Below are 27,886 nucleotides of genomic sequence, written 5' to 3'. Positions count from 1 at the left end.
TGAAGATAAACCCCTATACTATCTAAGCTGCTTTAAGTTCCTAGTGAAAAGGTAGGATTTAAATATGTCCAAAAGATAGACACAATTAAGCAAACTTGTGAAAAGATCTCTGTGAACCAGAATATAACATCATAACCTCATTATTGATTCTAATTGCTAGAACAGGTCACACTGCTCTGGGTTACATCCCTATTGGTAGAGTGATCCAAAAGTACAATTTGTTACTAAAAGCCTTGCTTCCATATCTAGCTTGCTTAGATGCACCAAAACCAGAAGCAAATTTCACAACCTGTGAAATCACTTACCCAGATGTAGTACATCAACATTCACAGCAATATCTCTTCTCAGTCTGATTCGCATGCAAAATAAATTCTCCCCTTTTTTTTGCTCTTATTACAGGTCGTCCTCGAGTTACGACCACAATTGAGCCCCAAATTTATGCTGCTAAGTGAAACGTTTGTTAAGTGTGTTTGACCAATTTTACGACCTTTCTTGCCACTGTTGTTCAGTGAATCATTGCATTTGTTAAGTTAGTAACATGCTTGTTAAGTGAATCTGGCTTCTCCATTGACTTTGCTTGTCAGAAGGGCGCAAAAGATGGTCACATGACTCCAGGACATTCCAACCATCATAAATATGAACCACTTGCCAAGTTTCTGAATTTTGATCATGTGACCATGGGGACGCCGCAAGGGTCGTAAGAGTGAAAAACGATCATAAGTCATTTTTTTCAGGGCTGTTATAATTTTGAACGGTCACTAAATGAACTGTAGTAAGTTAAGGACTCCCTGTATATGCCTGTCCTATATTGTAGAAAGCAGTGGTGAAATCTGAACCAGCTTACTACCGGTTTGGAAGCTGTGCATGTGTGCTGCGCACCAAATGCGAAGTGCGTGCATGTGCAGCGCACGCCAAAAGAAGGCATGGGAAGAAAGGAAAGTAGAACAGTGCATGCAGGGGGGAGTGATCAGCTGTGGCGCGAGATCGTTGGAGCCTTTTTAAAAACTTTTTTTAAAGCATTTTTTTACTGTCTATTCGGGTGAATAGGTAATAAAAAATGCTTTAAAAAGTAAAAAAAAAAGGTTCTGACGATCGCGCACCACAGCTGTGATCGTCAGAACCTTTTTTTTTTTTTTTTTGAAAGCATTTTTTACTACTGGTTCCAGAGAACAGGTATTTATTTATTTTATTTATTTATTTATTTTTGTCACAATAATATATGTAAGTATCATACAGAAAGGTTATATAGTATATAAAGGTATAAGCATATATATATATATATATATATATATATATAGGAAGAAGAAAAGAAAAACAAAAGGACAGGAACGGTAGGCACGTGCGCTTATGTACGCCCCTTTTGGTCTACTTAGGAATGGGGTGAGGTCAATAGTAGAAAGTTTTTGGTTAAAGCTTTTGGGATTATGGGAAGAGACCACAGAGTCAGGTAAAGTGTTCCAAGCACTGATGATTCTGTTACAGAAGTCATATTTTCTGCAATCTAGATTAAAGCGGTTGACATTAAGTTTAAATCTATTGGTTGCTCTTGTATTATTGCAATTAAAGCTGAAGTAGTCTTTGACAGGAAGGACATTACAATAGATGATTCTATGAGTTAAACTTAGGTCTTGTCGAAGGTGACAGAGTTCCAAGTTTTTCAAGCCCAGGATTTCAAGTCTGGTGGGATAAGGTATTTTGTTGTTTACAGAGGAATGGAGAACTCTTCTTGTAAAATATTTCTGGACACGTTCAATTGTATTGATGTCAGAGATATGGTGAGGGTTCCAAACAGGTGAGCTGTATTCTAGAATTGATCTAGCAAATGTTTTATATGCTCTGGTTAGTAGTGTAGTGTTTTTGGAAAAGAAGCTATACAAGATTAGGTTTACAACTCTTAGAGCCTTTTTTGCTATGTATTTGCAGTGGGCTTTGGCACTTAGATCATTTGACATGAAAACTCCAAGGTCTTTAACGGGATGGGGGTCATCTGTAAGGTAATGTCCATCAAGCGAGTACTTAGTGTTTGGGTTCTTTTTTCCTATATGTAAGACTGAGCATTTGCTGGTTGAGATTTGGAGTTGCCAAGTTTTAGACCAAGCGGTTAGATGATCAAGGTCTTTTTGAATGATAGATGTATTATCAGTGGTGTTAAATAGTTTGACATCGTCAGCAAAGAGAACACAATTACTTGAGATATGGTCACAAAGATCATTAATGTATAGTATGAAGAGTGTTGGTCCAAGGACGCTGCCTTGAGGAACGCCACTCTTGACAGGAACAGGATTTGATAGAGCATTGCCAATTTTGACCACTTGTTGTCTGTTAGACAGAAAAGCAGATATCCATTTGTGAAGGGGTCCTGAAATGCCATAGGATTTTAGTTTTAGGAGAAGTTTATCATGTACTACTGAGTCAAAAGCTTTGCAGAAGTCTATGTAGATTGCATCTATTGTTTTGCCTTGATCAAGATTTGTAGTCCATGTGTTTTTACAGTGGAGAAGTTGTAAGTTGCATGATAATTTTTTCCTGAAACCAAATTGTTTATTGGAGAGTAGGTTGTGAGGTAATGGATTGGTTGATGATTGATTCCATGACTTTGCAGGTGACGCAACATAGAGAGATTGGTCTGTAATTTTCGACTAAGCTGGGGTCTCCTTTTTTGAAGATAGGGATGACTGTGGCCAGTGACCAAAGTTTGGGAAGGGAATTGGTAGTGAAAGCTTTATCAAAGATTTGCTTAGGGGTTCTGCTATATTAGTGGAAAGTTTTTTTAAGAAGTAGGCACATAGTCCATTGGGTCCAATAGATAGCAATGGTTTTATGTTATGAAGAGCTTTTCCAACATTTTCTTCTGTGAAGTCTATAGGAGTTAAGTCATCATGTTCATTGCTGGTACGTTTGTGGAATGTCGGATATGTGTCATCGCTGTTAACAAAAACTGAGCCAAAGAATATGTTGAAGAGGTTGGCTTTAACTGTTTCATCATTGCATTCTTTGTTGTTAGAATCTTTTAGTGGTGGGATGGATCTTGTGTCTTTAAGTTTATTGTTAACAAAATTATAAAAGGCACGATTGGAATTTGTGCGCAGAAGATCCTCTTCTTGTTTGGTGTGGTAATTTGTGCATTCAGTTTTTATTTGGTTGCATATATTTCTGTAGCGGTTTTTGATATTTGCTACAAAGCCTTTTTTGTTTCTTTTCCAGAGGGATTTTTTTTTTGATTGAAGCTTTTTTATTGATATGGGTAGTTTGCTTTTCCTGATCATGGTTGTCATTTGTGGTACATATAGTTTAATGACTCTATTGATTTCAAGTAGGAAAACTCTATAGTGGTCTTCAGCAGTTATGCAGTTTGCAAACAGATTTTGCCAGTCCAGAAATGAAAGATTTTTTTTTTTGTTTACTATTGGATTTTCTGGCTGGCATAATGATATTTTGAATTTTCATGTAATTGGTAATGAAGGTAGTACAAAAATGCCTAAAAAGTAAAAAAAAAAAAAAGTTCTGATGACCAAACCGGTAGCATTTCATCCCTGGTAGAAAGCCATAGAGAAGGCCATAAAATAGTTATTCGGAAGCCATTATAGTAGCAACAAGGAGAGAATCCTGGGAAAGGAGATACTGTTAGGAAGACATTGAGGCTGGCTTTTCCCTGACTTAATGAGGTGTAAGTGAGAGGGAAGGTAAAGCCTAAACAGATTTGCAAAACTTTGTTACTACAGCTTATCTTGATAAAGATTAGCTTTAATTTTCTTACGGAATCAGTCCCCTGATCTGGTTTACCTTTTCAGACTGTATTGTATTCACATGCAAGCAGAACAACAGAATATAGTTTATGTATATTATGCAGGATCCAACTCAGTGGTGGGATTCAATTTTTTTTTACTACCGGTTCTGTGGGCATGGCTTGGTGAGCGTGGCTTGGTGGACGTGGCAGGGGAAGGATACTGTAAAATCTCTATTCCCTCTCCACTCCAGGCAAAGGTTACTGCAAAATCCCCATTTCCTCCTGATCAACACGGATTCGGGAAGCAGAAAATAGATATGGGTGGGGCCAGTCAGAGGTGGTATTTACTGGTTCTCCAAACTACTCAAAATTTCCGCTACCTGCTGAATACCACCTCTGATCCAACTTCTCTCTCATCAGAGGTTCGCTGATGATGGGCTCCAGCATGAGTCCCAAAACTTGGAAGAATAAACCTTCGGTCCCAGTGACTGACTCAGATTGGATCCTGCAGCGTTATCCTGGGACATGTATATGTATATTATGCACATTGGGACTGTTGACTGGCAAAATGCAAGATGAACATTTATTGCAAGCACATATATTTAGGTTCTGTTTCATTCATTAGAAATAAAAGTTGAGAATAGTCAAAAGTGTTGAAAAAAATATGACTGGACAATGTGATGACAAATGACTTACAACAATGGTTCTCAACCTTTTTTCCACCACAGACCTCCTTTAAATAGCTTTTGTAGCCATGGACCATGGCCATGGACCCTCAAGACTTAATTCAATAATATTTCATCAAGCCTTTGTGGACCTCCTGTGACAACATCACAGCCCCCCAGGGGTCCATGGACCACAGGTTCAGAACCACTGTCTTACAATTTACAGAGGGAAATGGACTTCCGGGTGGCTCCACCTCTTCGCTGAGCCCTAATTAAAGGGGCTCCGCACTGAACATCGTAAAAGCCAGGAAAAGCCGGCTTTAATCTTTTTCCCTGGATGAAAGGGGGAAGATAAGAGCGCAGGAATGTTGGTAGACCTCCCCAGAGGCTTTGTTTTAATTAAGCAGAGCCTCGAAGGGTCGACGGGTCCCATAAATATTCCTGCCATCTCCGACTTCAGTGCGTGTCTGCAAAAGCAGGAAAAGAAGAAGGTGTCCATCTCTGCTAATTGTCTTATCTTTATGGATCTCTTTAAGCAGACGGAATGAGTGCAAGCGGACGATTATTGGATTGCAAGTATTTTTGATTTCCGGACTTCTACCTTTTAAAAAGAAATTTTTTTTCTTGTTTTAATTGACTCTTAAAGATGGCGCCTGAAGGAGTAAAAGTGAAGAATTAAGAAATGTTATGTGTGGATTTTAATGAAGTGAACTGAGCTCTCCTATACTTAAAGGGAAAAGAGAAGTTTCTAGACTTATATTTTGTGAATTTTAAAACTGAAATGGCTACTAAACCACCTAAGACTGGGGGCAGAAGGGTTCTGAACCAGCTTTAGAAGATCTGATTAAAGAGCAAGGAAAGTGTCTGAAGAAAGGTTTAAGGAGATTATGGATAATAATGAGAAAATAAGAGAAGAAATAAAGAGAATAATAAAAAATAAGAGAAGATATCTTGATGGCTTTTCAAGGTTTGGCAAAAGACTGGAGGTGGTGGAGGAGGAGGTGCAAGAAATTGTTCAGTCAAATCAACAAATAGAAAATAGAATGGGGAATGCAAATCAAATTGGATAAAAATGAAGATCAAGTGGTGGTGATGCAGTATAGAATGATGGAAGGAGCTCTGAGAATTAGGGGTTTGAATGAGGAAAAAGGGGAAGATTTAAAAAAATTTTTATCAGAAGCTCTGGCTGAATTTATTGAACTTGATCCACAAGAGGTTGTTTATCAAATTGACAAAATTTATAGAGTTAATTCTTGGATTGCTAGGCAAAAGAAACTTCCTAGAGACATTGTGGTTTATTTTTTGAAAAGAACAGTGAGGAATCAAATTTTGCAAGTTGCTTTTCAGAAAAACTTGAAAATAGGGGAACAGGAGTTGAAGGTTTTGAAAGAGATCCCTCCCAAGATGTTAAGGGATAGAAAAGACTTTACATTTTTTACACAAGAACTTAAGAAATACCAGATTCAATTTAGATGGGAGGTTCCAGTTGGTTTGACAGTGTATTATCAAGGAAGAAGATATCGTATTGACACAGTGCTTAAGGCCAAAGATTTTCTTTCTACAGTGCTGAAATTTGAAATAGAAATAATAGAAAAAAGAATTCAAGAGACTCAAATGGGTGTGGAAGCTGAGGTGATTCCAGTGATGTTACCATCAGAGGAACAACCACAAGAACAAAGACTGACGAGGGGAGCCCTTAAGCGTAAAGAAAAGGAGCAACAAACTCAAAGTAAAGTTCAGGACTCTGCTACAGAAGCGGTGGGAGGAGCACGGCCGAAGATACGGGAGGACGATCTTCAGTTGATTGCCCAAAGGCTTCAGCAGCCCAGTAATGGCAAATAAAATCTTGACTTGGAATGTCAATGGTTTGAACTCAGCTCAGAAGAGAAGAAAAATATTTCATTATTTGAAACAATTTAAAATGATGTTATTTGCTTACAAGAAACGCATTAAATTATCAGATCAAAAGTACCTAATAAACTCAAAGTTAGGTAACCATTTTGTTGCTTCAGCTTTGGAGAAAAACATGGCATAGTGGTTTATTTGAGAAAAGATATACCAGCCAAGTTAATAGAGGCAGATATTTATGGAAGATATATTGCTATTGAACTTACAATAGAAACAAAAAGGACTCTCTTGCTTGGTATATATGCACCCAACCAGCAACAAGAAAAATTTTATAGAATGTTATATGATAAGTTGACTCTATGGGATTATAAATCGTGTATTATATTGGGAGATTGGAATGGAGTAATAGATACACGAAGGACAAGAGAATTTCTTCCAAGAAGATACCTGCACATGCAAAGCTGCCTAAATCCTTTTTGATATGATAGAAGATTTTGAGTTAAGAGATGTATGGAGACTGGAATTTGGAGGAAAGAGACTATACTCTTTTTCTCTGATAGGCATCAATCCTTCTCACGTATTGATTTTATTTTAATTTCTAATGATTTGCTTTTTAGGGTGAAGAAAACTAAGATATTTCCAAGATGTTTGTCTGATCATAGTCCTGTTTGGATGGAATTGCAATATGGAAAAGAGGGTAGAAGAACTTGGAGATTAAATGAAAATTTGTTTAGATATCAGGATAATGTAAATCAATGTAAAAAGCAGATGAAAGAATTTTTTGATTATAATTTGAATAATGAAACATCGATAGAAATGGTTTGGGACTGCAGTAAAGCTTTTATGAGAGGTGTATTAATATATCTTAATAATAGACAGAGAAATAAGCAACAAAGACAGCGTAGGTATTTAGAAGAGGAAATTTATAAGAAACAACAATTATTAATACATAATCCACATGATCAAAAACTTAAAGATGCAATAAAGTTACTACAGAATCAATTTAATATGATAATGGCTGATCAGGTGGCAACAAATATACAATATGGCAAACATAATACTTTTGTAACGCAAATAGACCTGGTAGGTGGTTAGCATACACTTTAAGGAAAAGACAAAAACAACGTACTATAGAAAAAATAGAATACAAAGGTAAAGAGAGATATCAACAGGATAAAATTAAAAAAGCTTTTTTAGAATATTATACAAATTTATATCTTAAAGATAATATATTGAATAGGGATATTGATAAATATTTGAAGGAATATAAGGTTAAAATTTAACTTTAGAACAAACGGATGAATTGAATCGGCCTATAACCTCGGAAGAAATTATTTTGGTAATTAAACAATTAAAATGGGAAAACTCCTGGTACGGATGGGCTTACAGTTAGTTATTATAGGAATTTACAGGATGAGATGTTAGGTCCACTTAAGGAATTATTTAATCAGATACAACTAGGAGGGGAATTTCTCATGGAGAACCTCTTTTATTTCATTGATACCAAAGAGGAACAGGATTGTTCTAAACCTGGGAATTATAGGCCAATCTCACTTTTAAATAATGATTATAAGATTTGTTAAAATAATAGCTAATAGATTAATGTTGATTCTGCAGCGAAGAATTCATAATGACCAATCTGGATTTATAAAGGGAGACAGATGAGGAATAATGTTAGGCAGATTGTTAATTTACTGGAGTACTTAGAAAAGAAAAATTTTATTCCAGCAGCATTTATTTTTCTCGATGCAGAGAAAGCTTTTGATCGATTGCATTGGGATTTTTTATTTAAATTAATAGAAAAGATGCAATTTGGAGATGGTTTTTTAAGAATAATTAGGGCAATTTATGGAGAGCAAACAGCACAGATTATAATCAATGGTAGCTTAACAGAACCTTTTAAGATTGCGAAAGGAACAAGACAGGGATGTCCTTTATCACCATTATTGTTTATTTTAACTCTAGAACCATTATTGGATAAAATACGAGAAGTAAAGGAGATAGAGGGAATTAGAGTTAGACAGTATGAATATAAGTTAAGAGCTTTTGCAGATGATTTGGTGATTACTTTAACAAACCCTATAAATTCTAGTAAATCTTTGTTGGAAATAATTGATCAATATGGGAATGTCTCAGGGTTTAAGGTAAATCAGAAAAAGACAAAAGTGATAATAAAAAATATGGCCAGACAACAGAAAGAAAAACTAGAGGAAGTAACAGGATTTGAAATTGTAAAGAAGGTTAAGTACTTAGAGGTTTATATTACGTCGTCAAATGTGAAATTGTATAAGAATAACTATGAGGTTTTATGGCAAAAGTTCAGAAGGAGTTGATTGTTTGGAAAAATTGCAATTATCTTTGCTGGGAGAATTGCTGCTATTAAAATGAATGTTTTACCTAGATTTTTATTCCTCTTTCAGATGATACCAATAATTAAGAAAGATAAGAATCTTGAGGAATGGCAGAAGGGAATTAACAAATTTATATGGGAAGGTAAAAAAGCTAGGGTTAAAATGAAAATAATTCAAGATTCTCGGGAAAGGGGAGGTTTAGAAATGCCTAATTTTAAATTATATTATGAAGCAGCTGCTCTCTGCAATAAGTGATTGGTTTAATTTAACAGAGGACAGAATTTTGAATATAGAAGGTTATGATTTGTTATATGGATGGCATGCATATTTAATTTATGACAAAAAGTGGATAAGGCCTTTAAAAATCATGTGCTAAGAAATGCCCTTCTGTGTGTTTGGAAAAATACTCTTATAAACTAAATTATAAGGTTCCTATATGGGCATGTCCTAGACATACAGTAGAAAATATAAACATAGAACAGAAGCAGGAAATGATTACATATAAAGATCTTTTGTATACTGAAAGAGGTAATTTGCAGTTAAAATCTCTGCAAGTATTAAGAGAGGAAGGGAAAAATTATACTTGGTTTCAATATGAGCAATTACGTGCTAGATGGAAGGGAGATCAGAAAATTGGTATAGAGCAGAACGAGGGAAATTTGGTAAAGCAAATTAGAAATCAGTCTCAGGAGCATATAAAGAGATTGTATAATGTGTTACTTGAAATAGATTCTGAAAGGGACTTGGTAAAGGACTGTATGATAAAGTGGGCACAAAATTTTCAGGAGCCAATATTATTGGAAACGTGGGAAAGAATTTGGGTTAGAAATGTTAAATTCACGCAGGCACAGAATCTGAGGAAAATTTTTATAAAATGTTTTATAGATGGCATCTAGATCCTAAAAATTATCGTGTATGTATCCAGAAATGCAAGCAAAATGTTGGAGATGTAATTGTGATGGCTACATATTTTCACATTTGGTGGACTTGTAAGGACATAAAGGCCTTTTGGATAAAAATTTGGTGGATTTTACAAAATGTTCTGAAAAAGAAGATAAAGTTCCTGCCGCAATTTTTCTTGTTGGGAATTATTACGGATTGTACAGTAATTGAGACTAAATTGATTTTAAATCTAATAACTGCAGCAAGATTACTAATAGGACAATATTGGAAGAAAAAAGAAGTACCAACAATACAAGAATGGATATTGAAAGTTGCCAATTTGGCTGAGATGGCGAAGATATCAGCCTTTTTGAAAGACAATACGCAAGAAAGATACTTAAAGGAATGGAAAAAATGGATTGACTATATTCAACGTAGATATCAGACTAAGAGTTATCAGACTGTTTTTGAATGATTATGATGTATTATGTTTGATTGCTTTGGGGGGAAGTTAGGAATTGATGATTGTAGGGGTATAATTAAGTTGGGACGAAAATTTTTAGCATATGTTTGTTTTACTCTTAACTATACCTTGTGCTCGTTCCGGGAAGTCGGGGGGGTTGCAAAGGGAGGGGGGAGGAGGGGGGGAAAGGGGGAAAAAAATTTTGTAAAACTTTTTGAATAAAAAAAAAAAAAAATTTACAGAGGGAAACAAATGTATATCCTTGTATCTGCAAAAGAGAAAATGAATGTGAATAAAGGATAGAATCAGGGGTGAAATGTAAAATTTGTTACTAACAGTTCTGTGGGCATGGCTTGGTGGTAGTGGGGTAATGTGACTTAGTGGTAGTGGAGTGTGGCCAACTTTTTTTTTTTTTACTTTTAAAAGCACTTTTTCTACAACCTCTTCGGCTGAAGAGGTTGTAAAAAAATGCTTTTAAAAGCCTGTGATGATCAGGCAACTCAGCTGGGATTGACAGAGGAAAAAAAGCTTTTAAAGGGTTCTGATCATCCCAGCTGAGTTGTCTGATCGCCAGAACCTTTTAAAAACATTTTTTTCTACAACCAGTTCGACCAAATAGGTTGTAGAAAAAATGCTTTTAAAGGGTTCTGATGATCCCAGCTGAGCTGCACGATGATCAGAGGGTTTTTTTTACTTTTAAAAGCATTTTTTCATCCAAAGAAAGTTTTAAAGTTTTAAAAAAACCCTCTGATGATCAGCTGGGGTGGGGAGGGGGCAGGGATTTTTGCTACCGGTTCTCCAGACCACCCACCGCCATTGCTACTGGATCGGGTGATCTGGTACAAACCAGGAGCATTTCACCCCTGGATAGAATGTTAAATTTCAGAATTATCAGATATACTCAAGAGTTTTCAGCTTTTTCAGCACGTTCTGAAAACGCCCCTCGCTTATACTCTCTATACAGCTTATACTCGAGTTGTTTTTTTAAGCCCTCGGCTTATACTCGAGTATATACGGCTTACCGAGTTTTTTTTCTTTTCACATTTTACCGGACGGCGCTGGGAAGCCCTGCCGGTGCAGTGAGAGGGCGGGCGGGGCAGCCTTCTCAGCTGAGGAGGAGGTTTCCCCAACCGGTGGGCTCATTTCCCACCCTCGGCTTATACTCGAGTCCCCAGTTTACCCCAGTTTTTGGGGTAAAATTGGGGACCTCGGCTTATACTCGGATCGGCTTATATTCGAGTATATACGGTAATTCTTACTAGGGAGATGTTTGGGGATGATGGTCAATCAATTGTTGCGAAAGGAAATAGAAGATCTAGAGAAAATTCGACTTGATTCTTTTCATATGCACGTGAACATACTAGAGCTCCAGAATCTGGAAACACAATGACTAAATAAAACCTTATGTGGAATGCATTTGTTAGACAACATTTGCGAATACTACATCACATCTTTTTTGCTGTTGTTGTTGAATAGTAGTTTTTTTCCAAATGAGATTCCCAAGCATGACAGTACATGTAATAGATTTTGGTGGACATTTTCATTACTTTTTTTTTTAATTTCCTGAAAAGATAAGTGCAGAGCTCTTAAATTATTTCATTAAGATACTTGATTGTTACAAATAAATGAATAGAAGAAAATGTAATATGAACAAAAGAAATAATTGTACAATAATTTTAAGATTTGTTAATCCACAAAAATGTAATTTAAAGTGGTAATTGTTAGCCTCGTCTAACTACCCTATCCAAAGTCCATTTTATTGGGGTGGTGGAAAAGCCACCAAGGTGTAGATGAACTAGAGTTGTAGAACTTTGGTTCTAGTCTTCTCTTAAGCATGGAAGCCAGTTGGGTGACCATGGGCCAGGCTCTGTGACAAGCCAACTGATCAACAAAACTCCTGATTATTATGTGCTAAATATGCAGGACAAATGCTAGGTTTACTGTAAGATTAGCTTTTTTTTATGGAGGTGGTCAGTGAAGGGGAAAAAAATCTCATCAATTTATATAGCAGTGGAAAGAGGTTGTAGGATTGCCATCCGTTAAATGCAGTTTTGGACATATTGCAACATTTGTAAGATGATTGGATAGTCTGACCTCTATATCTGTGTTTCAGTCACAATAGATCTGATTGTATATATAAACCAACATTCTTAATTTTCCTATTTTTCTTCTTATATTTTATCCTTCTACTAAAGCATGGGAAGGTAATATAATATCTATGAGCACCATTTTACCCACTGACATTTTTCTTAGTGTCTACTAGCTTGTGATTTATTAAATACCATTTTAGTTAAAACATGAAATAAGTGAGAAGCACCAGAATTTGGCATCATTATTTCAAAGAATGCCTTTGTCTGAATTTAAAAAAAAACCCCATGGAGAATCAACACAATCCAGGCCTTAGTTTGAAAGCTTCCTTTGTGGGATAAAAAGAAAGTTGCATTACATCAGGGTCATCTCCAACTCTGAGGATTTAACATAACATAACATCAGAGTTGGAAGGGACCTTGGAGGCCTTCTAGTCCAACCCTCTGCCCAGGCAGGAAACCCTACACCATCTCAGTCAGATGGTTATCCAACATTTTCTTAAAAATTTCCAGTGTTGGAGCATTCACAACTTCTGAAGGCAAGTCGTTCCACTTATTAATTGTTCTAACTGTCAGGAAATTTCTCCTTAGTTCTAAGTTGCTTCTTTCCTTGATCAGTTTCCACCCATTGCTTCTTGTTCTACCCTCAGGTGCTCTGGAGAACAGCCCAACTCCCACTTCTCTGTGGCAGCCCCTGAGATATTGGAACACTGCTATCATGTCTCCCAGGTCCTTCTTTTTGTTAAACTAGACATACCCAGTTCCTGCAACCGTTCTTCATATGTTTTATCCTCCAGTCCCCTAATCATCTTTGTTGCTCTTCTCTGCACTCTTTCTAGAGTCTCAACATCTTTTTTACATCGTGGCGACCAAAACTGGATGCAATATTCCAAGTGTGGCCTTACCAAGGCATTATAAAGTGGTACTAGCACTTCACGTGATCTTGATTCTATCCCTCTGTTTATGCAGCCCAGAACTGTGTTGGCTTTTTTAACGGCTGCTGCACACTGCTGGCTCATATCTAGATGGTTATCCACTAGGACTCCAAGATCCCTCTCACAGGTACTACTATTGAGCAAGGTACCACATATACGGTACTGGTGCATTTTGTTTTTTTGGCCTAAATGTAGAACCTTACTTTTTTCACTGTTGAATTTCATTTTGTTAGATAGCGCCCAATGTTCAAGTCTGTCAAGATCTTTCTGTAACTTGAGCCTATCTTCTGGAGTGTTGGCTATTCCTGCCAGCTTGGTGTCATCTGCAAATTTGATGAGTTCCCCATCTATCCCCTCGTCCAAGTCATTGATGAAGATGTTGAAGAGTACTGGGCCTAAAACAGAGCCTTGGGGTACTCCACTGCATACTTCCCTCCATGTGGATGTAGTTCCGTTGAGGACTACACGTTGAGTGCGGTCAGCCAGTTACGAATCCATCTGATGGTGGTGCTGTCTAACCCACATTTTCTACTTTATCTAGTAGTAGGTTATGGTCTACTTTATCAAATGCTTTACTGAAGTCCAAGTAAATTATATCAACAGCATTCCTCTGGTCTACTAATTTTGTCATTTTGTCAAAGAATGCGATAAGATTAGTCTGGCATGATCTGTTTTGACAAACCCATGTTGGCTTTTGGTTATTACTTTGTTTGCTTCTAGGTGTTCGGTGATTCGTTGCTTGATTATCTTTTCCAGAATCTTCCCGGTATTGAGGTCAGACTGATAGGTCTGTAGTTTCCTGGATCTGTTTTTCCTTTTTGAAGATGGGAACTACATCAGCTCTTTTCCAGTCCTCTGGCAGCTCCCTGTGCTCCAGGATCTTTGAAAGATATAGTTCAGTGGTTCTGAGATCCGTCTGCCAGTTCCTTCAGAACCTTGGGGTGTAATCCATCCGGTCCTGGTGATTTGAACTCGTCTAGGGTAGACAGGTGTTCACTTACCATTTTCTTCCCTATTGTAACTTGTGTTTCTAATCTGTTTTTGTAGTGCTGTTTTTGATAGGTTGGATTGTTTTTTCCTTTTGTGTAAAGACAGATGCAAAATATGAGTTAAGTAGATCTGCTTTCTCCCTGTTGCTTGTCATCTTCTTGCCACTTTCTCCCAGCAATGGGCCAATTGTTTCCTTGACTTTTTTCTTGTTTTTAACATGTTGGAAGAAGCTTTTTTTATTATTTTTTACTTTTGTCGCTAGCCTTTGTTCATTGTGAGCCTTAGCTTTCCTCACTTCATCTTTACAGGCTCGGGCTATTTGCTGATATTCTGCCTTAGTTATTTGCCCCTCTTTCCACTTTTTATATTTGTCCTTTTTGTCTTTCAATTTGTCAGATAGTTCTTTATGCAAATCTTTATGATTTGGGGAGAAGGAGATGACCCTTCAGATCAGCGGTCACCAACTGGTGGGCCATGGACCACTGGTGGTCCGCGAGAAAATTTTGGTAATCCGCAGAAAACTTATTGGCATTTTTTATATTGCACTAAATCAGGGGTCCTCTAATTATGGCCCCTGGGACGGATACATGCAATGAATGTTTGTGTTGCTGTGGAGAGTCTCCACCTTCGAGGTCTTTTTGTGCAGGTCAGAAGGTGGCAAAAATTCCATCTTGGGGTCTGCTTCAGCCTCCTGGTGCAGGGCTTTGGGCAAAGGCTGGAGGGAAGCGCTGCTGGTGGTGAAGAGCCGGAGGGCCTCGTTCCAGTGAGACTGCATCATGGCCTGGAACTGGCTGACTATCTCAGCCGACTGAGCCTCCAGGCGCTGGTACCTGGCCTTGCGCTCCTGCAGGTTTTCCCTCTGCTTGGAAAGCCTATCCTCCTAGTCCTCAGTGAGGTGCTTCTGCTGAGCCTCCTTCTTGGTCCGATCTAATTTGAACTGAGCTGTTTTGCCAACTCTTTCTCATGGTGGCTGTTTAGCTCCAACTGCTTCTTGTTGGGGCACTAAGGAGCCTGGGTGGGCAGGTGCGGAGGGGCTGAGAGAGGAGGGGTCAGTAGAGGCCAGTGAGGGGCCCTTCAATGTAAGTGACATCAAGTTGACCACGCCAACCCAGTCACATTACCATCTAACCACACCCACCCAGCCAGTCATTAGGCAGATCATATTTGTGGTCCATGGGATTTAAAATTATGAATTTAGTGGTCCCTCAGGTCCGAAAGGTTGGTGACCCCTGCTTCAGATGACTTTGTAGGACAGCAGCCTGCCTCAGAGAGCAGCAGGGAGGCACCTATTGGTGAATTGGCTGCAGAGCATTCAGAAGAGCAGGAAACAGCAGAGGATGGTGAATCTCCTTCTGGCAACTCTAAGACTTCAGCAAAGGACAGAATGAAGGAGGTCTGCATGACTTTTTGCAAGGCATGAGTGTTTCCATCACCGGCTGCTTGCATCTGGTGGGAGCTGTATTTTAGCTTTAGCAAACACCCCCTTCTTGGGAATAAATAACCACTCTGCTACCCAATGCTGATGAATTCTTTATCTTTTAAAAAGATAAATATACCCATCTCTTTCTAGCTGTTTTATACAGCTACTGTATGTTCTAGACCCTTGTGGATCATCTTTATTGCTTTGCCCTGAAACTGCTCCAATTTCCTGAATCTCTTCTTAAAGTGTGGTACCTACAACTGGACACAATGCTTGAGTGTGATCAAAGCAAAACTGTAAAATGATTATTTCCCAGAATTTGGCATCATTATTTCAAAGAATGCGATAAGATTAGTCTGGCATGATCTGTTTTGACAAACCCATGTTGGCTTTTGGTTATTACTTTGTTTGCTTCTAGGTGTTCGGTGATTCGTTGCTTGATTATCTTTTCCAGAATCTTCCCGGTATTGAGGTCAGACTGATAGGTCTGTAGTTTCCTGGATCTGTTTTTTTCCTTTTGTGTAAAGACAGATGCAAAATATGAGTTAAGTAGATCTGCTTTCTCCCTGTTGCTTGTCATCTTCTTGCCACTTTCTCCCAGCAATGGGCCAATTGTTTCCTTGACTTTTTCTTGTTGGGGCACTAAGGAGCCTGGGTGGGCAGGTGAGGAGGGGCTGAGAGAGGAGGGGTCAGTAGAGGCCGGTGAGGGGCCCTTCAATGTAAGTGACATCAAGTTGACCACGCCAACCCAGTCACATTACCATCTAACCACACCCACCCAGCCAGTCATTAGGCAGATCATATTTATGGTCCATGGGATTTAAAATTATGAATTTAGTGGTCCCTCAGGTCCGAAAGGTTGGTGACCCCTGCTTCAGATGACCTTGTGGGACAGCAGCCTGCCTCAGAGAGCAGCGGGGAGGCACCTCTTGGTGAATTGGCTGCAGAGCATTCAGAAGAGCAGGAAACAGCAGAGGATGGTGAATCTCCTTCTGGCAACTCTAAGACTTCAGCAAAGGACAGAATGAAGGAGGTCTGCATGACTTTGCAAGCTTCATATCTGTTGTTTATACATTTTGCTACAACTTTTGCTACAATTTTCTGCTTTATTATTTCCAGTGCTTCCTTAACCTTCCTTATCTCTGGTTGATATTTCTTGATCAATTATTCTTTGGCCTTCTTGTAAAGTGACCAGATTTCAGCGATGGCAAAACGGGACACCATTGACGGGCGGAGGGGGCTGCGATGCGCGCTGAGTCTTGCCACCTGCCTGAAGGAGGAAGAGTGGCTGCTGCTTCTCCGCCTTCCAGGCAGGCTCGGGCTATTTGCTGATATTCTGCCTTAGTTATTTGCCCCTCTTTCCACTTTTTATATTTGTCCTTTTTGTCTTTCAATTTGTCAGATAGTTCTTTATGCAAATCTTTATGATTTGGGGAGAAGGAGATGACCTTTCAGATCAGTGGTCACCAACTGGTGGGCCATGGACCACTGGTGGTCCGCGAGAAAATTTTGGTAATCCGCAGAAAACTTATTGGCATTTTTTATATTGCACTAAATCAGGGGTCCTCAAATTATGGCCCCTGGGACGGATACATGCAATGAATGTTTGTGTTGCTGTGGAGAGTCTCCACCTTTGAGGTCTTTTTGTGCAGGTCAGAAGGGGGCAAAAATTCCATCTTGGGGTCTGCTTCAGCCTCCTGGTGCAGGGCTTTGGGCAAAGGCTGGAGGGAAGCGCCGCTGGTAGTGAAGAGCCGGAGGGCCTCGTTCCAGTGAGATTGCATCATGGCCTGGAACTGGCTGACCATCTCAGCCGACTGAGCCTCCAGGCGCTGGTACCTAGCCTTGCACTCCTGCAGGTTTTCCCTCTGCTTGGAAAGCCTATCCTCCTAGTCCTCAGTGAGGTGCTTCTGCTGAGCCTACTTCTTGGTCAGATCTAATTTGAACTGAGCTGTTTTGCCAACTCTTTCGCATAGTGGCTGCTTAGCTCCAACAACTGCTTCCTGTTGGGGCACTAAGGAGCCTGGGTGGGCAGGTGAGGAGGGGCTGAGAGAGGAGGGGTCAGTAGAGGCCGGTGAGGGGCCCTTCAATGTAAGTGACATCAAGTTGACCACGCCAACCCAGTCACATTACCATCTAACCACACCCACCCAGCCAGTCATTAGGCAGATCATATTTATGGTCCATGGGATTTAAAATTATGAATTTAGTGGTCCCTCAGGTCCGAAAGGTTGGTGACCCCTGCTTCAGATGACTTTGTAGGACAGCAGCCTGCCTCAGAGAGCAGCAGGGAGGCACCTATTGGTGAATTGGCTGCAGAGCATTCAGAAGAGCAGGAAATAGCAGAGGATGGTGAATCTCCTTCTGGCAACTCTATGGCTTCAGCAAAGGACAGAATGAAGGAGGTCTGCATGACTCTTTGCAAGGCATGAGTGTTTCCATCACCGGCTGCTTGCATCTGGTGGGAGCTGTATTTTAGCTTTAGCAAACACCCCCTTCTTGGGAATAAATAACCACTCTGCTACCCAATGCTGATGAATTCTTTATCTTTCTTGATCTTTTCTATATACCATTTCTACTATTATCACAAACTCTTTCATTTCTGCTTCTTTTTTCCTTCTCCACGTCCTTTCTCCAAGTTGCATGCTAAATTAGGGTTGTCCCATGGCTATGTGCAGACCAGCACTGTTTCTTCTTTGACAGGCATTGTCTGGTTCATTGCAGTCTCTCCGTTGATGGATTGCTGGATACCTTTCAAATTTGGCTGAAATTGGAGGTTCTGCCTGTAATGTACAATTCAAGCTTCATATCTGTTGTTTATACATTTTTGCTACAACTTTTGCTACAATTTTCTGCTTTATTATTTCCAGTGCTTCCTTAACCTTCCTTATCTCTGGTTGATATTTCTTGATCAATTATTCTTTGGCCTTCTTGTAAAGTGACCAGATTTCAGCGATGGCAAAACGGGACACCATTGACGGGCGGGAGGGGGGGCTGCGCATGCGCGCTGAGTCTTGCCACCTGCCTGAAGGAGGAAGAGTGGCTGCTGCTTCTCCGCTCTTCCAGGCAGGCTCGGCTCTCCTCGGCTCTCCTCTCAGGTCTTCTCTTCCTCTCGGGTGAAGTCAAGCGGCATCTCTCCTCCCTCTCGCGCCCCCTTCTCCGCCACTCCCCCTTCTCCGCCTCCTCCTCTTGCGTTGCCGCCTCCCATTTTCAGAATGGGAATGAAACAAAAAAAAATCGGGACTTTTTGGAATTGCTGCGGGACGCGGGACAAATTATTAAAAAGCAGGACTGTCCCACCAAAAGCGGGACGTCTGGTCACTATACTTCTTGTCCAGCTTCTTTTCTTTCATCTGTTCTAGCTTTCTTGCATCTGAACGTAGTATGCTGATCTTATTTTCCAATCTGAACTTCCATTTGACGATGCACCTTTTTTTCTTGTTTGTTGTTTTACATCTCAGGCATTCAGTTATAACTGCAGCTGTACTGTACAACAATTGGCTTGTTTCTTGCAGCGAGCTGATGCTTTACATTGGCATATTTTAATACTTGTGCTAGCTACTTTTTTTTTTAACAAGTTTCAAGGCTGGCAAATTTATTTTGTTGTTTTTGTGCTGTTCTAGATACTCAGTTATTCTTCATTTCAGTCCCTCTTGTTTTTCAATTAGAGGACTTTGCTCTTTCTGAGGAAAAGATAGAGGAGACAGTTTCTGATCTGTGGATGAAAACAATTCAATAGTGATCAACTTCCCCTGGTTCGTTTCTACTTTCTGAGCTACTTCTGGTAAGGCTTCAATTTCTTTGCCCTGGGTAGGCCTTTGTAGTTCTTCCAATTCTACTTCTGCTGGCTTATGTTCTGTTATTTCTGATTCTGGAATGTCAGTGTATTCTTTTTAGGTATCCTCCTCTCATTGGACTTGACTTGTAATAGTAAATCTTTATTTCTTTGTTTTCAGTCTTTAATTATTTGTGATGGGAAAGCAACTTTTCTTTCAATAGTTCAGCAACAGGTATTTATTTATTTATTTATTTATTTATTTATTTATTTATTTATTTATTTATTTATTCAAATTTTTATACCGCCCTATCTCCCGAAGGACTCAGGGCGGTTTACAGCCCGATAAAATACAAATATAATACAAGATAAAAACACTAATTAAAAAACTTATTTGAAAAGGCCAAAATTTAAAAATACAATTAAGACAATAAAACCCCCTAAAATTAAATTTAAAACTTAAAATCCTAGTCCAGTCCTGCACAAATAAATAGGTGTGTTTTAAGCTCGCGGCGGAAGGTTCAAAGGTCAGGAAGTTGACGAAGTCAGAAATCAGTCACCAGTCCTGATTTCTGAGGCCTACTTGTTACTAGATGTCCAGAATCTCTTAACAGCTAGCTTAGTCCTTATTAAGATGGGTAATAACAGATGTGCTGTAGGTCTCTGAATGTTACAGCTCACCATATTTCTTATTGGAAAGAATATATTCACCTGGTTCCTCTGGTGATATCTGTGTAGTGCGGTTGAGCTTCTGGCATAGCATTCCTCTTCCTGAGAACATGCAAGTTCCACAACCACCTCAAGATACTTATTATTATTTTCAATGTATTGGCTGCCCACCTCTAGCAGCTCGACTAGCTACATTAAATATTACAATGTTAAGTATTATAAATCTAAGGAAACAAGTACTTATAAGCTATTTATGAAGTAAAAGTTTAGTAATGAATTTCATTTCCTATCCCCATTGTACAATTTACTAGACAGAACAAATTGCTTAAAAAAATTGCTTCCACAGATTTTCATGAGTTATAGCCTGTTCAATAAAAATAGCTGCTAAGTTGTTGTTGTTGTTTTTTTACAATGAAGCTTGTAAAGATTAGAGTGGAGAGGAACCATAAATTAAAGCCTTCCACAAACAAGAGTGAAAAAGAGTGTCTATTTGATCCCTTGAATATTTACATAGTGATTAATTGCTGTGTAAGTTCTCTGTGGGAGTAACTAACAATGTTTTTTTAAGGAAAATACTTCTTTGTTTTAGGTTGATTGTACCCTAAGCAATATATTTCTTTTGATGATAAAAATACTGAACAAAAATATTCCACTTTTCCCAGCCAGTTAAAATTTAGATTTTGAAGAGTGGAAGATTTCATCTTCCTATTATATTAAGAAAACTTTTCAATAACCTTATTATATTTATTTTTCCTCTTTTCTATTTAGAGTTGAGCTGGAAAGTTTGTGATCAAGAGTAGGGTCTTTCTGCTTAGTCTCCTGACCAGGTACTATTGATGGGCATCTACAGTTTCTTTTAAGGTTTTTGATTTTTATTTGGATTTGAACAAGTCAGCCTTTCAGACAGAGGTCAAGCATAGCATAGCATCCTTTAAATAGAAATCTCGGGAATGAAAATTTTTGATTTTCTACATTCAAAATATGCACTCATCAGCTAGGTCCAACTTTGATGGGACAGTCTTTGGGGATAGGATGCTTTCAAATATGATGGTCTTCTGAAGTCTTAGGATGTAGTCTGGCTATTTCAGGTCAAATTCACTGATTGATATTAGTAGAGAATTTATTTTATTTTTACGTAAAATTGTCATCATGTATTTGTCAGGCTCAAGCAACTAGCTCCAGACATGAAGGGTTCGAGTTTACTATTTTATTGTAGTCTACCTATACTACAAGAATTTCCACAGATTCCTAGCCTTCTCTTGGGAACAAACCTATAAGGTCAACCCTAGGTTTCTTGGCGGCTACACTGGAGTGTAATTCATCACTTGATCCCTCCTTCTTGACTGGCTGGCAGTTCTCCAATGTTTTTGCTTTTATTTACATTACATATTGATGGATTATATATTGTTGGGCTAATTGTACACTGTTTAGAGTTGTTCAGTTCAAAGCAGTATTTAACACTGCAATAATTGCTCTTGCCAAGATTTAAAGTTACTTAAATGCATGGTCAGGTAAATAAATAAAAATCCTAACATCCCTCAAAGCAGAGATTAGGACAGTGTTGTGGTCTGTCAGCAGCCTGCGGAGGTGGCAGCAGAGTCGGACAGTGAGGAGGCTGGGGAGGAAAATGGGTCATTCCTGGAGTCAGGGGAAGGCCCGGATGAGGGCTCTGCATTGGAGGCAGAGTCCCAGGGATATCTGGGAGCAATGAGTGGCCTCCAGAGCCTCCAGAGGCGGACAGCAGAGAGGCAGAGGAACAGAAGGTGTTATGTCCTGCACCGGCAGTGGCGGCCCCTAGTGGTGGAGATGGTTTCTTGTTCTGTTCTGATTGGCTCCCGCTTTTGGAGCTGAAAAAAAAGAGGGCTGTCAAAGCAGGCCTGGTCTGCTGGTTGTTGCTGGTCTCTGTGAGTTAAAATAAACGTTATGTGTGAACATCTGTGGAGCCTCAATTATTACGGAACCCACAGAATATAATACTGGCGACGAGGACTGAGGAAAGTACGTGAGTTGCTGAGCTGCTGAGCGAGCCAAAGTGTGAATTTCTCCTCAGAGCTATTCAGATCCCTGGCCTACAGAGCAAACCATGGCATCGCCTCAGAACTTTGTGCCTTTTAACCCAGTGACCGAATCGTGGGAGGCATTTGTAGCCCGTTTTGAATGCTTTCTTATTGCCAATGAATATACAAACCTATCTAGTGAAAGAAAGCGTGCTTATTTCCTGGGTTTCTGTGGGGCAGAAATGTTCGAGACAGCCATGACATTGATGGCCCCCCAGTCAATTCATGCAGGGACTTGGGATGACTTCATGGCTAAATTAAAAAGACATTACGCCCCGACACCCTCCAGAATCGCCCGGCGGCAGCTGTTTTACCATAGGGATCAGGCTGAGGGGGAATCGATAAACCAGTATGTAGCCGCTTTACGTAAAGTGGCGCGCCATTGCGAATTTGTTGATCTGGATGATTACCTTTTGGACCAGCTCGTCAGCGGTGTCCGGGATGAACGCCTCAAGCGGCGTCTCATCGCTAAGCAGGACCTCACATTTCAGATGGCATTAGATGAGGCATGTGCCTCAGAGCTGGCCACCCCCTATGGTTCCCAGGAAAGATCGTGGGAATCACCGGCCCGTGCTCATACAGGGTCGAGTTAGATGAGGGTAGAGTGTGGCGCAGACATTGTGACCAGCTCAGGGCCCGGCGTCAGGTTGGGGATGGGCAGCTGCCAGAGTGGGGCACTCAGGAAGAGCCAGGAGGTAGCCCAACCCAATCATCCCGGGCAGAGGAGCTAAGCTACATGGGAATAAGACGCCCAGCCCCTGTACCTGATAACCGAGAGGAAGCCTTGTCTGCTCTGCCGGTGGAGGGGCTAGGGGTCCCTGGGCCGGAGACGTCCCCCACAGAAGAGGCTGAGGAGTTGGGTCAGCCAGTGACCATGGCTACAACGGAGCCACGAAGGTCCAGCCGAATCAAGCGGCGCCCAGCATATCTCCAGGATTACGATTGTGCAAGCTAGGGGGAAAGAAGTGTTATGTCCTGCACCGGCAGTGGCGGCCCCTAGTGGTGGAGATGGTTTCTTGTTCTGTTCTGATTGGCTCCCACTTTTGGAGCCGAAAAAAAAGAGGGCTGTCAAAGCAGGCCTGGTCTGCTGGTTGTTGCTGGTCTCTGTGAGTTAAAATAAACGTTATGTGTGAACATCTGTGGAGCCTCAATTATTACGGAACCCACAGAATATAATAGAAGGAGCCTGTTCCTAGTGCACGCATGCAAATTGCTTCCAGAAGGCAAGAGTAGGTAAAGCAAAAAGGATGACTTGGGAATAAGGCCAGGAGATTATTGGCCCCTCCCATAAAGCTTAAAAGAACAGCACTGGCTCTTGGGTTCTTTGTAGGAAAGCAACGTTGCTACAATTGTTTTTTGTCGGTGTCTCCTGTTTCTGAACTTTGTGGGGTTCTTGCCAAGAAAAGCCTTTGGCAGGGTGCCAAAGAAGACAAAGGTTTGTGATAAGGTCGAAGGACTTTTTCTGAAGGACTTTGTTTTGAACTTAATTTGGACTAAGCTAAGAATGAAGTAATTCTCAGCTGTTCTAATAAAATATGTTTGTTTAGGACTGATGGTATCTGGTAATAACTACTTGGGCCTAGGTCACAACAGACATTTTATACTAGAGAGATAATTATTTGCTTAGAAACATCCCTGAAGAGGAGCTGTATGAGCTTTCTAGATGAGGCATAAATTTGTATGTACTTTATCTGTCAAAACCACATTTTTCTCTGTATGCCAATTCTTTCATGCCCATTAAACTATTCCTCTCTATTAGTTACTTTAAAGATTGTGTTTGTTTTGACAGCACAAAACATTTTGATAAATTGTCCCATTTAAAATCAGCAGATATTTTTACGTGGGATTGTGCTGCCTTGTTCTCTGTAAACTACTTCTATAACCTTTCTGCATAATGTTGTTTATTTCCTTTCCTTCACAGTTTCCATCTGCTCAGGGACTGCTAGGAAGTTATTTTCAATAGTTTGAAAATAATGATGAAAGCTATCTACCGCTATTCAACATGTCTAGAAAATCAACCCATAGTCTATGTTAGAATCATAGATGAGATGGAAGAACATCATTTATTTAAGAACATCATTTATTTAAGGGTCTAAATAAAAGTATTCCCACCAGATGACTGTCTAGCTTCCACACCTCTGCAGAAGAGTTGCTTACCATAAATCTAGGTAATCAATTCTATTGTCAAACTCCTCTGACTCCTAGAAAATTTTTTTTTCTAACAGTTAATAGATATTTACTTTTCTGTAATTCACTCTCTTGTACTCTGGAATGAGAAAGTACCAATCCTGATTTTCTTTTCTTTGATGTTCTTTGAGATATTTGAAGAATGTTATCAAATTCTTTATCTTTTTAAAAAAAAGATAAATATACCCATCTCTTTCTAGCTGTTTTTATACAGCTACTGTATGTTCTAGACCCTTGTGGATCATCTTTATTGCTTTGCCCTGAATCTGCTCCAATTTCCTGAATCTCTTCTTAAAGTGTGGTACCTACAACTGGACACAATGCTTGAGTGTGATCAAAGCAAAAACTGTAAAATGATTATTTCCCAGAATTTGGAAACTGCACTTCCCTTGATGCAGCCTAAAAGTGCAGTTGCCTTCTTTGCAACCGGAGCACTGTATTGACTCATACTGAATTTGCAATTAGTTACTATTCCAAGATTAATTTTTTTTGCAACACTGTCCCTATCCTATAATTTGCATCTAATTCTGATTCACAGAGTGACATGTACTTCTATCATATTTAATTCAGTCACCTTCAGTCCACTTTTCCATTCTAACAAGATTACTTTTACTTTTATTTCTATCTTTTAGGCTGTTAACTCTTACACCCATCTCTGCAGCCATATTCATCCATCCATCCAATTTCTACACTGCGTATCTCACCTAAGTGATTCTGGATGGCTTACAATAAAACCAGGGATGAAATCCAGCAGGTTCTGACAGGTTCTGGAGAACTGGTAATGGAAATTTTGAGTTGTTTAGAGAAATGCCACCTCTGGCTGGCCCCAGAGTTGGGTGGGAATGAAGATTTTGCAATATCCTTCCCCCAGGAGTGGGGAGGGAATGGGGATTTTGCAGTATCCTTCTGCTGCCACACCCACCAAGCCACATCCACCAAGCCACACCCACAGAACTGGTAGTAAAAAAGAAATTGAATTTCACCACTGAATAAAACCAATAAGAAAATACAGTTAAAAGCAATATTAAAATACAGTTAAAAAGTTAAGATTTACAACAATTAAAAGAGAAGATAAGAAAGCAACCAAACAAACTGTGCAACAAATGTATGGGTAAAGTCATCAAGGCTCCCCCCCCCCTCTTTTTGAAAATAAATCTCTGGGTTGCAGCGTAGCAACTATGGGAGAGAACAGGCAATCGTATCAATACTCTGAAGGAACCTCTCTGCTCACAGAACCAGCAAGATAAGTTGCTATGGGGTTTTAATCCAATTTTCCCTGGAATGGGGTAAACATCTCTAATGTAAATAGAGGTAGTTGAAAAGGTTATTGAATTTGATATCTGAAAATCTGCTCTGAGAAATCTTAGAAAACAGCCACAATAAAAGGATTCAAGTTCTGTTTCTAAAATATGACAGCATATTGTGTCTTTTTTTACAAAGGTGTCATCCACATTCCGAACACCATGAGATCTCTAGAAGGAATTGCTACCTGAACTTTGACTTGAGGAAATGAGCGTTGGGTATATGAGGCCTGAGAATCCGTTCTATTACAAACACTTTGTTTACTCCTGGGAAGAAGAGATGTTCTACTGCCAAGAGCTTACAGCTGCAACAAGCTTACTTGGAATAGAATAGAATAGAATAGAATAGAATAGAATAGAATAGAATAGAATAGAATAGAATAGAATAGAATAGAATAGAATTTCTTATTGGCCAAGTGTGATTGGACACACAAGGAATTTGTCTTGGTGCATATGCTCTCAGTGTACATAAAAGAAAAGATCATCGAGAATCATAAGGTACAACACTTAATGATAGTCATAGGGTACAAATAAGAAATCAGGAAACAATATCAGTATAAATCGTAAGGATACAAGCAACAAAATTACAGTCATACAGTCATAAGTGGAAGGAGATGGGTGATGGAACGATGAAAAAATTAATAGTAGTGCAGATTTAGTAAATAGTTTGACAGTGTTGAGGGAATTATTTGTTTAGCAGAGTGATGGCGTTCGGGAAGAAACTGTGCTTGTGTCTAATTGTTCTGATGTGCAATGCTCTATAGCATCCTTTTGAGGGTAGGAATGAACACAGTTTATGTCCAGGATACGAGGGGTCTGTAAATATTTTCACAGCCCTCTTTTTGACTCATGCAGTATACAGGTCCTCAATGGAAGGCAGGTTGGTAGCAATTGTTTTTTTCTGCAGTTCTAATTATCCTCTGAAGTCTTTGTCTGTCTTGTTGGGTTGCAGTACCAAACCAGACTGGTGTCAGACTAGAAAACTTTTTCAATAATTCATTAAGAACTTCACTCATTCTTTATTCAACTGTCAAACTGTGAACTGGGAATAAAATAGCACAATTTTGACTGAGATGTACTTCTGAGAAGAATACATAATGGAAATTGATTAGCTTAGATTTATGACCAAATTCTTGCTAGGATGTTTGCTACAGTGTCACAACTTGCTTGTAAATATAATCTATTTCTGGAGTTAAGTTGGAATTTATTGGACTGATGGCTTGTAAACTTCAGGTTGTATTGAATCACTTTGCAATCTGCAAGTTGGTCTTTCGAGTAGCAAAAGTAAAATCTTGCTTCAGCTGACCTCAAGTCATGGACATCAGTGGTGGGTTTCAAATTTTTTTACTACCAGCTCTCTGGGTGTGGCTTGGTGGGCGTGGCATGGCTTGGTGGGCATGGCAGGGGAAGGATACTGTAAAATCTCCATTCCTTCTCCACTCCAAGGGAAGGTTACTGCAAAATCCCCATTTCCTCCTGATCAGCTGGGACTCGGGAGGCAGAGAATAGATGGGGGCAGGGCCAGTCAAATGTGGTATTTACCGGTTCTCCAAACTACTCAAAATTACTGCTACAGATTCTCCGGACTACTCAGAATTTCCACTACCGGTTCTCCAGAACTGGTCAGAACCTGCTGAAACCCACCTCTGATGGACATGTCCATCAGTGGGAGCTTTGTGTATAAATGAATTGGCAACAAGATGGAAGTGGTTGCCTTACCTATTTATAGGATTCTTTATTTTATTTTCTCCAAAGTAGATTAACACTGTAGGATTTCTTGGTGGTTTTCTTATTCAAATATTAATCTAGTCCTGCTCCGATATTTTTTTGAAGTTAGCCAAGATTAGCTAAATGCTGCCCCTTGTTCTGATGCTTTTGGATTGTCATGGCAACATTGTCAAGGCCATGATATGTCCAGAGTTTAGCAGAATATAGAAAGCCTCCAGTGCATAACATTAAAGCGCATACATATTTATGTTTTTTGCAAAACCAGCGTGTATGCATGCATATACACGTATTGGATGGGAACGGAAGTAACTTTTTGTGGTTTTCTAGATACAGATGAGTAAGAGAAAACAGAATTACTTTAGACAAAGAGACAGGGATCAGCTCACTGCCTCAGATATATAAGAAACTGGAGGAGAAATCCCTATAGATGCTTGGCACCACTCATTGGATGGCCTTGGATTTGTTATTGTCTCTCTCTCTCTCTCTTTGTATAAATGATTTCCTCTCATTCTTCAAAAAATAAACCTTTCCTGGAGAAAAGGCTGAATATAAATGAATTAAAATAAGGGGATGAGGGCAAATGTTTGGAATTATTACTAGTTCAAAATAAGCTCATAGAAAAATCAAATTTATGCATAAAGAGACCTTGGGGAATAGAGCAATTCCTAAAAATTGACAGGGAATCCTATTAACAATTCTAAAAATCTAGTATTTGAACTTACTTCTCAGTTGTCCAATTTGCATGGTTGTCTTCTGTAGCCCTGAAGGCATAAAACCACACCACGCAGATTTGCTTAGAAAACA

This window comes from Ahaetulla prasina, chromosome 3, assembly GCF_028640845.1.
Source record: "Ahaetulla prasina isolate Xishuangbanna chromosome 3, ASM2864084v1, whole genome shotgun sequence".
NCBI lineage: Eukaryota > Metazoa > Chordata > Lepidosauria > Squamata > Colubridae > Ahaetulla > Ahaetulla prasina.
Note: the sequence above shows the minus strand (reverse complement) of the source record.